Raw genomic sequence first — 15610 nt, forward strand, 5'->3', positions numbered from 1 at the left:
GGAAATGAGTTTAAGAGGCCAGTTCATCTACTCACACAGGTATACCTTCATTCATTCATTCATTCATTCGTTGGTTCATTCATTCATCTATTTTGCAGATATGTATTAACTAGTCTGACAGAAGTAATGTTTAAATAAATATATAGCAATAAAAATAATGTATATTAGGGCACGTTGCATAGACAATGAAAAGTGATTGTTTCATTATATGAATTATTGGAGGATGAAATCCTATGTGGGCTATTTTTTTTTTCCTCTTGATGTATCATCTTGTGTTGCTTCTGTAAATGAACATTTCATCATGAATGACAGAATTTATATGGGACCACCTCACAACATACAGGTGAAAAGGGAATTGGGAATAGGAAAAAGTAGTCACAGTTCTAAGACCATAAAAGAAAAAGGATTCAACACAGCACTGGGCGGGCTAAAAAAGTGGGGAGATCGTGGGCAAAGGGAGGGGATAATCTTGGAGAAAGCAGATCCGCCCCCAACTGTGTGCAGAGTCAGTCAAAAATCCTTTTTTTAGGGAGAGGTCAAGCTCTTAATAAGTCTCTGGGGAAACATGAGAAACTTCCTACCTTCTTTGTGGGTGGTGATCACTTATATTTTAGAATCCACTGAATATTGACATTTGTGTGTCAATCAACTTTATGTTAGCATAAAAATCTGTGAGCTAATCCACTTATAAAGAGAAAAGGTTATTTTGGCTCAGTTTGGGAGTATTCCAATCTATGACTGGTTGGCCTCACTGCTTTTGGGCCTTTGGCAAGCACATCAGAGAGGGAGCAAGTGACAGAATAAAAGCACTCATCCCTTAGACAGGAAAGATAATTAAAAAGAAGAGATTTGTGTCTCACAGTTCCCTTTGAGGGCACTCTCCAATGGTCTGAAGACCTCCAGCTATGTCCTACCTCTTAAAGATAGCACCAAGCTAGAGACCAAGCATGTAACACAAGGATCTTTAGGGGGCATTCCAGATCTGAACTATGGCACACTCGACGTAAGATTCCGCACTGGAGTTGATAAGGGGCTTAAATTACACAATGAGCAGCAGAACTAGAAGAGAACCTATACCTTCCAGATATGAAGTCTGCTTATTTTATTTGTGATTTCCAGGGAAACCAAGTGACCTGCCCTTTACCCTGATTACACCTCAGATGAAGGATTATTGATAGGTCAAATGGAGGCTTCCTGAGGTCCAGCCTTTCCCAAAGGGCTCCTTTACAAAGGTGCTCTGTAATTTGGGATAGAAATTGTCAGCCAAGCACACATTGAGGTGTGTTGTTTAAGAATAACTTTCTTGGATCCAATATCACAAAAATATAGGGAGGATCAGTGGAGTAAAAGAGGGAGCTCAAGAGTAAGGGGGAAGGTAGTTGGAAAAGGGGAGCAAATATGGAATAAATTTAAGTAAATCACATTTATGCATGTATGAATATACCACAGGGGATTTTACCTTTATGCATATGTAGAAAGTACCAATCAAAAATAAATAAATAAACAAGTGAAAGGAAGATCATTAGAGGAAAGAGAATGAGAGAAGGGAAGTTGGGGGAATGGAGACTGAAATTAATTCCATGCATGCGTGATTTTGTCAAAATGAACCCAACTCATATGTATATAACTATAATGCTCTAATTTAAAAAAAATAACCTTCTTGGAATCCAATTACAGACCCAGCCATTCTTCCTTTTATTCTTTAGCTTAAGTTACATCCAGTAGTGAATGCACTGGAGCTGCTTGTGCCAGCTCAGTAGAGCCAATTATTGTTGAATTTACAGCAGTTGTGCAAAGCTAGATGTTTCACATTGATAGCCTGATATCAGCCATGTGGGATGCATCTACCCCATAAAAAAAAAATCAGCAAGTACTGCAAACCAGTGCTGGAGAGCTAGTTGTTACCCTGTTGCCATCATGCCACTTAATCCATCAGTTCTTGAAATTTTAATTGAATGAAATATCTCACTGCTCCATAAAAACTGAATATTTGAGCCCAAAGTGGTGGCTTATGCCTGTAATCCCAGCAACTCAGAAGGCTGAGGCAGGAGGATCACAAGTTTGAGGCCAGCCTCAGCAATTTAGCAAGGCCCTAAGCAACTTAGTGAGATCCTGTCTCAAAGTAAAAAGGGATAGGGATGTGGCAATTTTTAGTGTCCCTGGGTTCAAACCCTGGTAAAAAAAAAAAAAAAAAATTGAACATTTATTCAATGAAGCAAATCTCTCTGGTAATAGCATGGTCTACATATAATGATTTTACTATAAATATTAATAATACAAGCAGTGGTATCTATTTCTCTTCAACAGTCACTCCAAACATCCTATGAACTGCCTGCCCACTTTAATAATTGAAAACTACAAGTTAACCTGCACATTTTCTTGTGGGCTTGGTCTTTGAAAGCTTAAGTGCCTACTTAATATCTGAATGCTATAAACACCTGGAATTAGAATGTTTGGGGACCATAAACATTCATCCCAGTGCTACCCGCTTGCCTTCCTGCAAACTTTAACCTATATATACCACTCAGGATTGAAGAAAATCCTTTAAGGGAAGAAAAGTCTATGTGATATTTTCAGACCTGCCTCATCACAGTGAAATAAAACATTTTAAGAAAGCTCAAGCCCTGATTTACACAGAAGGCCTCTTGTCTTACCTACTCTCTTGAAATTTCCATTTAGCATAATTTTTGTCTTATAAAGCCTAAGCAATCTCGAGTCACTTGCATCTGCTAAATCAGTTGACCTGATTATTTTCTTCTCTACAGAATGAACAAATATGCATTCTCATGAAATAAAAGCCTTATAGGCAAGTAGTAGGTAGTACTGGGTGGCTTTTTAAGTCTAAATGTTTTTTCCTATTTGATTTACTTAATTGAGCTAATGGGTTCTATGATCGGCTAAATAGCCCAGTAGCTAAAGTCATCATTAGCTATTTTCTTGGCTAACACAATAATGACCCTTAAATTGTATCTAGTATTTCCAATTACCTTTGAAAACATGTGGAATGTCAGAAGCCCTAATAGGAAACATATATGATAGGATATTTATGGGAAATCGTTTCTCACACTAGTAGTTTTCACAAAGTCCTTTTAAGTATCAAAAGAAAATGATGAGACAAATTATAAAATAAACAGTGGAGAACCTCAAAGGAAGAATTTTTGTCTCAAGAAATTCAGGAATCAATGGATACCAGAATATTTAGAAATCCCCAAGCCCAAACATTTATTTTACGGTTGAAAAAAACTGGGGATGATAATTACCTTATAAAGATAACAGCTAACAAGTGACAGTCAAGATCAAAGCCCTTCCCCCCATTTTTCCAGTTGAAAAGTATATTTCTTATACTATCCTATTAAAAATAAGCTTCACTTAAGTGGTACTTAAAGAAACTTTAAATCCCAAGAAGCTAAAGCCCTACTCCAACTGCTTTCTCTTTTTTTCTCCTCCTTCCTTGACCCCACTTTCTTGTAAACACAAATACAATCATTTGCAGAGATTAGCAAAGTGCTGAATCTATCTGCTGGGGACAGGCAGGAGTGAGAGAATAACAAACTTAACTGTGAGTTGGTTCCTGGCTTCACCCAGGAGCCTGATAAGGATAGTATGTTTGACAACACAAGGTAATAAACACAGAGAGATGTAAACTGGAGTGAAACTCCCGAGTGTGGGTTGAGAGTAAAAGCGGTCACCCTTAGTTCTACAGTGGATGTTAGTGCCATGATAAAGGCTGGAACCTCACAGAGGGGCAATTCCTCATGGTAATAATCAGTTTGGGGTGCAATCCTAGGTTTTCTACTTTTTTCTCAGTCTAGTCAAGGTGAGTGATGACGATTTTTTTGCTAAGCAATTCACAAGAGAGCAACTGATTGCACATAACCTTATCTGTTCGATCACAACCTGAAGCATCCTTGCCATAGGGCTGGAATACCTGTCAGCTGGCCATCACATTCTCTACCCTACAGCCAAACCTCGGAGGAGGAAAGGAGCTACTCAAAAGCAGTGGGCTTTATTTATCTTTGTCCAGCACCTAGTGTAATGTCTGTCACAATAAAGATGCTTGAGGAATGGATGGGGAATGAATGAATGAATGAACTACCAGTAGCTGCTTGTTGACTGTACGTGTCCCAGCAAAGGGGTTGGATACATTAAGAAAGCGCGTCAGCTCACAATGTTAGTACATACAGAAGCTATGAAGAACTCTCACTGTGTTTCGTGTATCCCATCATCTCCAAGGCAATGGCAACATCAAATCTCTGACCCCAGAAGGGCAAGGGGCATTCTCTGGACCATGGTGAATTCATTAAGATAATTCCCTCTGGTGAGGACACTTGGAAACTTGGCAGCTGTTCCTCCTCAGCGACTCCTCACCCTGACTACCCACCTCCATTGGAAACATCTCCAGCCTCTAAAACCAGAGCTGGCCCTCTCTTCTTGGAAAGAGATACCTCAAGCCATAGGAATATCCACGCACACTGAGCAGGAAACCTTCTTTGGCAAGTCGCTGTGAGATTGTTTCCAGGAGGCACCTTGGGGAGTCAGGGAAGTTGTTGAATTCCAAACTGCCTGTCTTCTGCTGGTGAATGTTTTTCTCCAAATTACCCAAAGGAACATGACAATGTGACAGTAAAACGAATTGTGCCTATGTCATAGCGGCTGATTCTCGGTGATTTTTTTTTTTTTTAATTTTCTGTCTTTCTACTTCAGAGGTAAACGTGTCCTTAAATAAATCATAGCTAAGTCTTTTTTTTTCCTTCTTTAAAAATTAATGTAAAAGTTACATAACAGCAAAATCGGCTGTGTGCAGGTCCCTGAGGTTGAACATTTATGTAGAATCCTAGAACCCTGACCAGAATCAGGGGCACAGCACTTGCATTTTTCTTCCCCAAACTCCTTCATGCTATTATCTTGTAGTCACACCCCGACCACCCCCTGCACCCAGCAACTACTGATATTTTCTCTGTCACTGAAGTTTAATCTTTTCAAGAATGTTATTAAATGTAAGATCATATCAGGCAAATTAATTGGAAATAAAATAATATTGAAATTTTTAAAATAATGTTAAATGGGGTAATACAGTATGTAGCCTTTTGAAACTGGCTTCTTTTACTCGACATAGCATCTTTAATATTCATCTAATTGGGTATATGTATCAATAGCTCATGTCCCTTCTTTAGGATACTAACATATAAGAGATAAATAAGAATGAGAGTTAAGAGTTTGCCCTCCTGCTCCTAGTGTCAAACACGGAGGTCTCTTACTAGACTTCTCCGTGTCTATGTACTGAGGCCCATTTCTAGCTTTCAGGATGCACTGAGTTCCAGCCAGAGGATATGGAAACAAAATGGCAAAAGTGCCCCCAGGTCAGTGGTCCTTGGAATTCAGTCCTATTCCCCAATCTGTCTGCTGCGATTTACCTTTCAGAGTCCTCAAACAGCTGCTCCATGTGTGTGCCCAGTGATGGAACTCCTCCATCTCAGGGCTGCAGGAACCTTGCTGCCAGATTCTTAAGTCTTGTTCTTGAGGGAGGAGCTGGTGACTGTAGTCCTGGTTCTGTTGGATTTAATATTGGGGATAACTTTTCACTAAGTTTTGGTTTGATATATTTTCAAACTGCCAGAAAAGTTGCAGTGATACTACAAGAAATTCTCTTATATGATTTTCCCCAGACCTACCAATATTTTACTTTCTTTTTTTCTTCTCTTTTTAGATAGATATAGATACCATTATCTAACCCACAATCTATATTAAAATCTTATCAGTTGTATAATTTCTTTTATAGCTATAGGATTCACTCCAGGATCCTGCATTTTATTTAGTTATCTGTTCATTCTCCTTAATCCTTAATTGGGAACAGTTTTCATTGCCCTTTCTTTATCTTTCTTGACTTTGACCTATTGAGGATAACAGATCCATTATTTTCTAGAACATCCCTCAATTTGGGTTTGCTGACATTTCTTCATGCTCAGATTCTGTTATGAATTTTTGGCAGAAATATCACAGAAATGTTAGATTCTTTCCAATATCCATAACAGGGGAGTTTTTTTTAAATCTCAGTTTGTCCAAATATCAATGATTTTAACTTTTATAACTTGGTTAAGAGGCCATTCACCAAGCTTACTATCAAAAACTAACAGAGTTTCTGCCCCAAAACAAGTTTAGGGAAATGGGGAGCTGCTTGCTCTTGTGAAACTTCTTTGTTTTGCTTTGTTTTGGTTGGAGGTTGTTTTGACCCAACATCTAGGGAATGCATTATTTGCATTCTGCCAGGAGTCCAAACAAGCATTGGTTATTCTTTTGCTGCTTGCTTGCAATTTCCCGGCTGAGAGCCATAGCGGTACTGGGTGGCAGTGAGCCTCTCCCAGCCACTGCCTGGGCCACCACTAGCTATTCTGCATGCCTGTGGTACCCTAATGAATGGAGACTGACCAGCTCTGTGGGTGGGAAGGAAAAGATTTGTAGGATGACAGGGCACTCATTTTTCATGGGAAAAAGTCTATCCCACAACTTCTTTCTGGTTCTTGAAATAGTCGAGTGAGAAAATACTTCTGGAAGACAAATTTCCACAGAGGAGTTTAATTCCTGAGAGCATTGATATCCTCCACCTGGGTCTCTGTAACTATATGGAGTAGGAGGGAGCCAGTGTGATCCCCACAGGGTGTGGATGAGTTAAGTAATCAATATTTAATTTCTGTATTTATAACTCTATCATAATACCAGGGTAACAAAGCAAATGTCCAATGAGGAAAAAAGGGAAGAAAGAGAGGATGAAAGATAAAATTTCAAACCAGGGTGTTTCACATGGCTTCCTGCATGTATTTGTGCTACCAAACTGAAGCCACATCCTCAGAATAGTTCGTTATACTCAGCTGGGTCCTGGTTGAAAGTGGTTCCATTCTGCTGCATATCTCAGCCATTAGTACTCAACTTCCAAAGTTATCAAAGGCAGATGAAGAAACAAATATAGTACTGACCACATGCCAGGTGAGTTTTATTTGCTCTGGCAGTTTAAAATATTTAGAAGATAAATTATGGATTAATGCTTCATTTTGATTTATTAGTCTCAATATTTCAATGTATTCTTTTCAGAGACTTGAGGGCTCCATTTCAGCTTTGGGACTGAAGAGCTTTGACTAGCTAGTAGGCCTGGAACTTTTAAGGTTTTCTTTTCTTTTTGAAGTATCTGGATTCTAAAGAAGAAAAAATTGATGCAAGGCAAGTAGAATGCAAAATGGCCCAGGATAATGTAGCCACTGCTCAAGAATGGCCAGGATGCATACACAAAGTGAATGTAAACACACAATCTCATGTTCAGCTTCAACTAAGAAATGTGATATGTCCTGGACAAGGTCATGTGATGCTTTCTCTGTCCTAAGCAGGCATTCATCACTTTGCATTGCAATTAGCCTGCATTAGCATTGCTTCTCACTCCTGATTCTACTCATTTACACCAAGAATCAAAGTTTATTTTTATAACATGTCATACAGGTTTATAGAAATATATGTTCTTTTATATTTTGGTATTCCTACGATACTTCTTTTCTACCACTCCTTTCTCCTAGTCTGTTCAAAATTCACTGTTCACTCCCCATTTCACACCTTTCTCTTTTCAATATGTTCTCATTAGAATTTCTTATTCTTTCTGTTGGATGATGCAATATAGTAACCCCCATCCATGGTTTCTTCACTTTTCATGGTTTTAGTTATCTGTCAACTATAGTATGAAAATATTAAACAGAAAATTCCACAAGTAAACAATTCATAAATTTTAAATCGCATACCATTCTAAGTGGCATGAGGGACTATTCACTCAATCTGCTTGGGACATGAATCATTCCTTTGTCCAGTGTATCCACCCTGTATATGCTACTCAACCATGCATCCCTTAGTAGGTTATTAGATCAACTGTCATGGTGTGAAGTGCTTGTGTTCAAGTAACTCTTATTTTACTTAATAATGACTCTAAAGTGCAAGAGTAATGAGGATAGCTTCTTGGATATGCTGAACAAAACTGTAAAATGTTTTCTTTAAGCAAAAAGCTAAAATTCCTCGATTTAATACAAAAAGAAAAAAATCATTTGCTGAGATGGCTAAGATCCACAGTAAGGGCAAATAGAAATAAAGAGATGGTTATATATAATGGTTGATATTATTCTCAATTTCAGGCATCCACTGGGGGGGTATTAGAATACATTCCTTCAAGGATAAGGGGAACTGCTCTATGCTTGAAACAAGGACCCAAGGCTTGTGTCCTTCTGTTTTTGAAAGCTATTCAACTCCAGCCATCTCTGGGAGGCTGTGGGTGGGAGCTGGTGGCAGATGAGGGCAGGGAAAGGTCTTCCTCCTGAGGCAATCTTGAGAAGTTGGTCCGGCTTGTTCCTGGAATAAGCTTTATGTTGACAGGGGCAGTCACCTCCAGGATATCTCTCTCTGAGTTGGGTCTGACTGAACTGGATTCCTCAGACCCTAATTAGAGACAAGGACATGGGAGGTGGCAAGGAAGAGGTTGTGGGTGCACTTTATCCTGTGGGAGAATTTCTTGTCCTCTTCCAAATCTCTATGCAGCTCTCCAGCTTCCCACTCTTTCCTAATGTGTCCTCGCTGTCACTTTTTTTCTTTTCCACATATTGAGAATGATAGACTCATAGTGCTTTGAAGTTAAAATGGACCTTACAGCCTATCTTAGCCTTGCTCTCTATTTTGACAGTTTTGAGGCAATCAGCACCTAAGAATAGAGTAACAGGAAGAAGCAAGAGGTTTAAAATCAGAAGCACTGGGCTGCACTTCTGGATCCATTACTTCATGCTGGTGAGCCTTAGTTTCCTATCTGTAACAAGGGAGCCATAATATTATAGGTCATATAAACTATTTGAGGATTCAATGAAATAATGTATGGAGAGTGTTTAAGCATAATGGCTGGTACTTAATAGGTGTTTAATAACTCTTTACTTCCTTTCTCTTTTCTCAGAACCCTTTCCAACCTCATCTTTAAATCCCTCTACTCTCTCCCCAATGTTTTTTTCTAAGTAACTCTCCCAAGGAACCACCTTGCTTGTCTCTTGCTTTCCACTCGCTGGCCCTGTTTTCTTGCCAGATGTCTCGCTGGGGTATCCACAATACCACTCATAGTTCCCTGCAAGGATCTACAAGAATCCTTTCTATCAAAGGCCATTTCTAGACATATTTCTTGATTCCTACAGCCTCCAGGCTCTTTACCCTTTCCAAACCCCACCTAACTTCCGTTCTCCATCACTCAGGCTGACATGCTGTACTTCAGCCTGGTATCATTCTTTCTCTATGTATGGACGTGTAACATCTTCTGAGCCAGATTATAAGATTGTTGTGAGTTGAAATGAGCCTACATATTATTTAGTTCTCTTATTCCTTACTAAGCTTCATAACAATCTCTCTCATATGGTAGATACACAATAGATATTGATTGGTAGATTAATGGATTCCTATGGCCTATTCCCCTAGATGCTTTCTCTTACAGCTTCTTTATGACAGAGTATGAATTGACATGGATTGAGTATTTGGTTGCATAGCTAGTGGAATGCATCTGGGTAATGGCATACCAAATTAGTGATGCAACCCTGGCCTTTAGTGGCTTTGCAAACTCATGCTACCTCAGCAAAGGGTTAAAGGGACACTATTACCTCTATATGTTGACTCTTCTGTGATTGCATCATGGAAGCACAAAAGCTGGTGTCTATGGTGATAAACTCTCCCTTTACCTTTTAAAATACAAAATCACTTCATATTTACCTGTGGGCTAGTTCAGAAATACATGTATCAGGGCTCAAAAGGCCCTACTGAGTCATGCAGGCAGTCCCTCTGAGGGTCTGGCTGCTTCCAATGGGGAACACTATGGAGCCCTTCATCTCTTTTATTTGAAGCCCTTCAGACTGGATTTACAAATGGGGTTTTGAACCAGATCACCTCAAGATGAATTTCTGTGCTCAGTCAGATGTTAGCAATGCATTATTTGGGTTGTGTAAAATGGGAGTTTAGTGAGGTTAATTTTTCCCTCCTCCCCACCTTAGTCTAATTATTGAAGAAAGTGTTTGCAGACCTGGAACTTCTCATAATTCATCCTGCCTCCTGTTTCTTTAGAATCAGGGCTCATAAATCTCTGTTTGTGACGACATAATCGGTTACTAAAGGAATGTGATGGTAATGCCAACTAAGAGTTACAGCTTCATGCTCCTAGCAAACCGAAAAAGACTCAAAGAGATACCCTACTGCCCTTTCTTCCTTTACTTGCAAAGATTGATATATCCAATCCTCTCACAAGCAAGGTTAACCACCATATATTAAATTAGGATAACTTGATCATTATTTGAAAGCACAAGCTCTCAAAATTCAATGAAGTGTTATGTGCATATATAAATATGCAACAGGGAACTTCACTTTTATGCAATCAAATAAAATTAATAGACAAGTGAAAAGAAGTCATGGGAGAAGGGAAGGAGGATGGTGGGAAGGGAGAAGGAAAAGTGGGGATCATGAACTGAAACTGAATTCCATGCATGTATGAGTATGTTGGTATGAACCCAACTGTTATGTATAACTATAAAGCGCTAATAAAAAAAAATCTATGAAGGCAATAGAGAGAATGAAGCAGGTTTTTCAGAATTTACTGTTAGAAAGTACAGCATTAAGAAGTGTCAAATCATCTTTCTCCTTAGAGATCACTTACCTTTGAAATATAGTCAAATATAATGTAATCTTCCATTTCAAACTTCTGCTTTCTTCCTCTTTATAGTACCCGTAAATTTGCATATCTATGACATATGTATGTATTATGCATTTGAAAAATTTATATAAAGAAAGTAAGAATTGTGGCACATTAGAACTCTAAGAACACTTAAAAGATTGAGTCCAACCCTTAATTTTAGAGAGGGAGACGCAGAGGTTCAAAAACAGGTCTCAAGTTCCCTTATTGACAGCAGAGTTAGTATCACATGGGGGGGGGGGGGTCAGATCCAGGCTCCAGTCCCCACCTAGCATTCCTCATGCCATACTGACTGGCATATACATTAGCTAGACATCAGACGGAGAGACAGCTCCATTCATCTTGGCACACTCCCATTAGTGGTTATGAGAATTCTATTATTAGAAAACAGCTAGTGTAAGTATTCTCATTTCAAACTCAGGAAATGGAAATGAAATTGAAATGTATTTAAGTTCACTAAATAGAACACTGAAATGGTTCTAATGCCACTGTCCTCATTCTTAAAATGAGATGGTTAACTAGATGACCTTTGGGTCTTCTCTACCTGAAATAGTCAAGAATTCTAAATCTTGCTGAATGTTTTCTGTGAGATTTACTCTTTTCCTCTCCTGAAATATTGTTCCTGAACAAGTCTAAACTTTTGATTTCCCTGAATATAAGATAAAGCTAATAATAATTGTCAAAGAGTGGTGACACTAAATAAAATAATACACATGAGGCACATTTAATTCCTTGAATAAAAGTTGATGTGAAAATATACAGTGAGCTACTTACAACCTCTAACAAATATCAAGTAACTGTAGAACACAACCATCCCTAGATAAGTACACGTGGGTTTTTGTTTGTTGGGTGGATTAGTTCTCATAAATGTCCAGTTTCAGGTCAAATCCTTTTGTACCCAAGTCTGAGAGGCCAACACTGGCAACTTGCATCAGGATTCAAGTTTAAATCAAGGACACACTAGCCATTTTAAAAATTAAACAAAATCATAGATTATTAGATCATTGGCTACTCCTTCAGAAATGTAAATTCCAAGGTACTCCAGAACTATGGTTAATGGCATTCTGCTGGCTATTTTAGATCATTTATATAACAGTTTCCTCTGCTAGCAAAGAGAGTTAAAGACCAATCATACTCTATTTTACAAAATTTAGAAAATGCTTTTTGTGTATTATAACTGTTATCCCCTTTACCATCTCACTTGCAAATATATCTTTAAAGATCCTTAAAATGGACTTGTGATCTTAAATAAATTTGCTGAGTTCATATGTATTAAATAGACATGCTAGCTGCCATCACAGATATGGCTTCAGTAGAGCACTCTAGATCTAACTCAACCTATCCAAATAGTGACCCGATAAATTGTTTCAAGCTTATTAATCCTCTGCAGAGTGTAGGCAACTAATGACAATTAGCAAAGGATTATTTTGGGAAAGAGTTCTCTCTACCAGCACACCAGAGTGATTTTGACAGTGTAGAGAATTCTGTTAAAGAAAAAGGGGGCCAGGTGTGGTCGTGCATTCCTGTAATCCCAGAGGCTCCGGAGGCTGAGACAGGAGGATTGAAAGTTCAAAGCCAGCTTCAGCAAAAGCAAGGCACTAAGCCACTCAGTGAGACCCTATCTCTAAATAAAATACAAAATAAGGCTGGGGATGTGCCTCAGTGGTCAAGGGCCCCTGAATTCGATCCCTGGTACTCCCCCTCCTCCCCCCAAAAAAAGTAAATGGGGGAAAATGTGTGTATGGATTTTTTCTGTGCGGGAAGGAAAGCCCAGCCTCAAGATAACAGTGTCTCCACATTATTTCTCATGCCTGTCATCTCTTTTCCCACCTTAAGGAAATTATTGTGATATTCCATAAAGAAGGAAAGTTCAAAAGACAATACATGTTTTAAAATATTACTGAAACCCTGTGTTTAATTCTACACTTGAATCTTTAAATGGTATAAAAACAAACTGAAGCTTTTCTGGATTGAGTCACTCAGATCTGAAGAAGTCTTGTTATCTGAGGAATATTTAAAAAAAAGAAAGATGTGGTCCCTGGAGGTGACAGGGATATGCTATGTGTCTTCAAATGTTTGAAGAATTTTCATGTGGAAGAATGACAATCCACTTGGCTCTTGCGTATACTGAAGAACAGATTTTAGCTTATTAGAAGGAAATCGTTTCTAAGGACTACAAAGATAGGTGGACTGTGAGTCCCTGGTTATGGAGGAGTTTGGGTCCAGTGTGGGTGACCACAGATCTGAGAGACTAATACAGATGGATGGACTAGGTGATCCTCAAGGGTACTCCTAGGTCAGAGAGGCTAGGATTTGGACAGAGTGACTCTGGTTAAATTATTGTCTGCATCTTAATTTTCTCATATTATGTAATAATAGATGTGGGCTAAATCAATAATTATTAACCATTCTTTTCTCAATGTAAGCCTCCCCCACCATCCTTGCCCCTAAATGAAATCTTATGTAGAACTCCAATTTTAAAAAATAGAGGGAAGCAGCTGTCTTCTGAAAAGGGAATTGAAAGTCCTGAGCTCTTGCTCCTTGCCTGCCAACTTCCACTCTACCTCTTCTTCCCCTTGGGCAGCCTCTGATTACCTCTACAGAATCAGAGAATTGCAGTTTGAGAGCCATAAGACTAAACCCTTTCTAATATTCCTACCAGGCCTTCACTTTTATAGTTGTCATTTAATTCTACAACTACTCTTTGACACTGACAATTTCTCTTTCAAACCTACTTCAGGCTTGAAGTTTACAGAAAGGAAACTATGTAGCATGGTGGTTAGATGAAAAACAGGAACCAGCAATCATGGGATCAAGTCTCCACTCTGCATCTTTTTTGTTTTGTGAAACTGGGCAATTTGTTTAACCTAAAAGTCAGGTTGCAGATATAGAGCAAATAACTCCACTTCATGGAATTTTGGGAGGAATTAAAATGATCATCTGTAAAGAGCTCAGATTATGTTTGAAACATGAAATGAGCACTCAATGAGGTAGCTATTCTATTAATTAAAAAGACTGAATCCAATGGAACAAGATTTTCTCGTGCATAGTGACAATTTCTTATTGCTGGTAGTAAAAGGTAGAAGTTAAGGATTACATAATTGCTTACCAAAACAGAGTAAGTTCATCAATGGGAAGGAATCTGATGACACTGATATCAGTCCCCAGCATCCCCATTGACCCTTCTGGGTGGCCTTATACCAAGTTTTTGGCCACTTTAGGACCTTTTCCCATTAATAAAATAAAGCTGTAATGTAACTAGGTACCCTAAAGAAGGACGTGGTTCAGTCTATGAGAACGCCAATTTTCAGAATGTATTTTCTAAAAGTGAAAAGTTTTCTCATTTACCTCTTTTAACCCTGTAAAATAGACTTATTAGTCCTTTTTATCTGTCTGTGGATCATCCATTCTTTTTACCTACCATGGAAGTATGTTTAGTCACCAAACATTCCTTGCACACTTACTCAGTATAGAGTTTTAGAGGAAAACAAGGAAAGAGTAAGTCATCTTTATGGAACTTACAGTTTAATTCAGAGACTTACCACTTCCAGAAGAGGTTCTTTAAAGAGAATTTGGGGTGGGCCTGCATGTCCCTGCTACTATCTTTCTTGCCTCCTTATTTCTCTTTTTTACCTTGCTTTGCTGGCTCCTGGAGTTCTCTTGCTGCTCCAGCTAAAGTACTCTCCTTCATTAGCCTCCATGGGAATGACTTGTGATATTTCATGTTCTGCAACTAACTCTTTCCGGTTGCTTCCCCTATCTGTAATAAAGATTCCCATTCTGCAAAATCTGACTGTCAACAATCTAAGAGATTAGTGAGGTAAATAAAATTAACAGACTTACTTTTCTCCTTTCTTACTTGTCATTTGGAGAGGATTTATGATTTAAATAATCTTAATAAATTAAATTAATTAGCCTAAAATGATCTTTCATGGATTTTTCACATATTCCTATGATATTTAAATATAGTATTCACAGAGGCCTTAACTCTTTGTTTACATAGTGAGAGACATGAGGGTATCCTATAATCAGGCATTATCAGCGAAAAAGTTTGCTGACCTCCATTCTAAATTGTGGAACCACATAGCCGTATGAACTGATTTAACAGATGAGTAAAGGAGCATATCCATAAATAAATAGCAAAAACTATTTCGTAAGATGTGAGGGCAAGCAAAATGCAGGAAATAAGTCAAGGACTAGGGTTTGTTAGGAAAGACTCCCTTGTGTACATCTGTTTTCATTTGGGTTTTGAAGGAGGTGATAGGCAAATGTGGTCCCATTTCCCCCCCTCTTCCTACAAGTTCTGAAAGGAGGAGAGTGCAGACACAGATTAAGATAGGCTGTCTAAGGATAGTACCAAAGGTAAGTGTGCTTTGGGGTTTAAAATACTTGCTGGAAGCTATTTGCTGACTGGTTACTAGGAGACAGCATGACTCATTGCTTACTTCCCCTCTGTGGCCAACTTTCAGTCATTTATCACCTAGCATACTGGATCAAGACTGATAGAATCTTTAGAAAAAATTATGGAGTGCTCCATTCTAGTAGGAGGCACTAAACTGTGGAAATAAAATGATCCCCAAAGATGAGGTCTACCAAGAAACCATCCTTACATGTGTCCTGGATGTTCTAATAGTCCAGGGATTCACTAGTGGTGGAGAGGTATACACAAGATAAAATATAAACAACATAGATTAAATAAAACTATACAAGACAAAAAATACCAGTGGGTATTTTTTCCCACTTTCTGAATAAATACATTTACATTATAACCCAGGATTTCTCATTTCCATGAAATGAGACACTTAAGTATTCCTTTAATAATCTTTTTAAAGATTCAAGTAACTGGAATGGATTAGAGTGAATTCCAAATTGTCAGCT

The sequence above is a fragment of the Marmota flaviventris genome, chromosome 12 (assembly GCF_047511675.1).
Source record: "Marmota flaviventris isolate mMarFla1 chromosome 12, mMarFla1.hap1, whole genome shotgun sequence".
Classification (NCBI taxonomy): domain Eukaryota; kingdom Metazoa; phylum Chordata; class Mammalia; order Rodentia; family Sciuridae; genus Marmota; species Marmota flaviventris.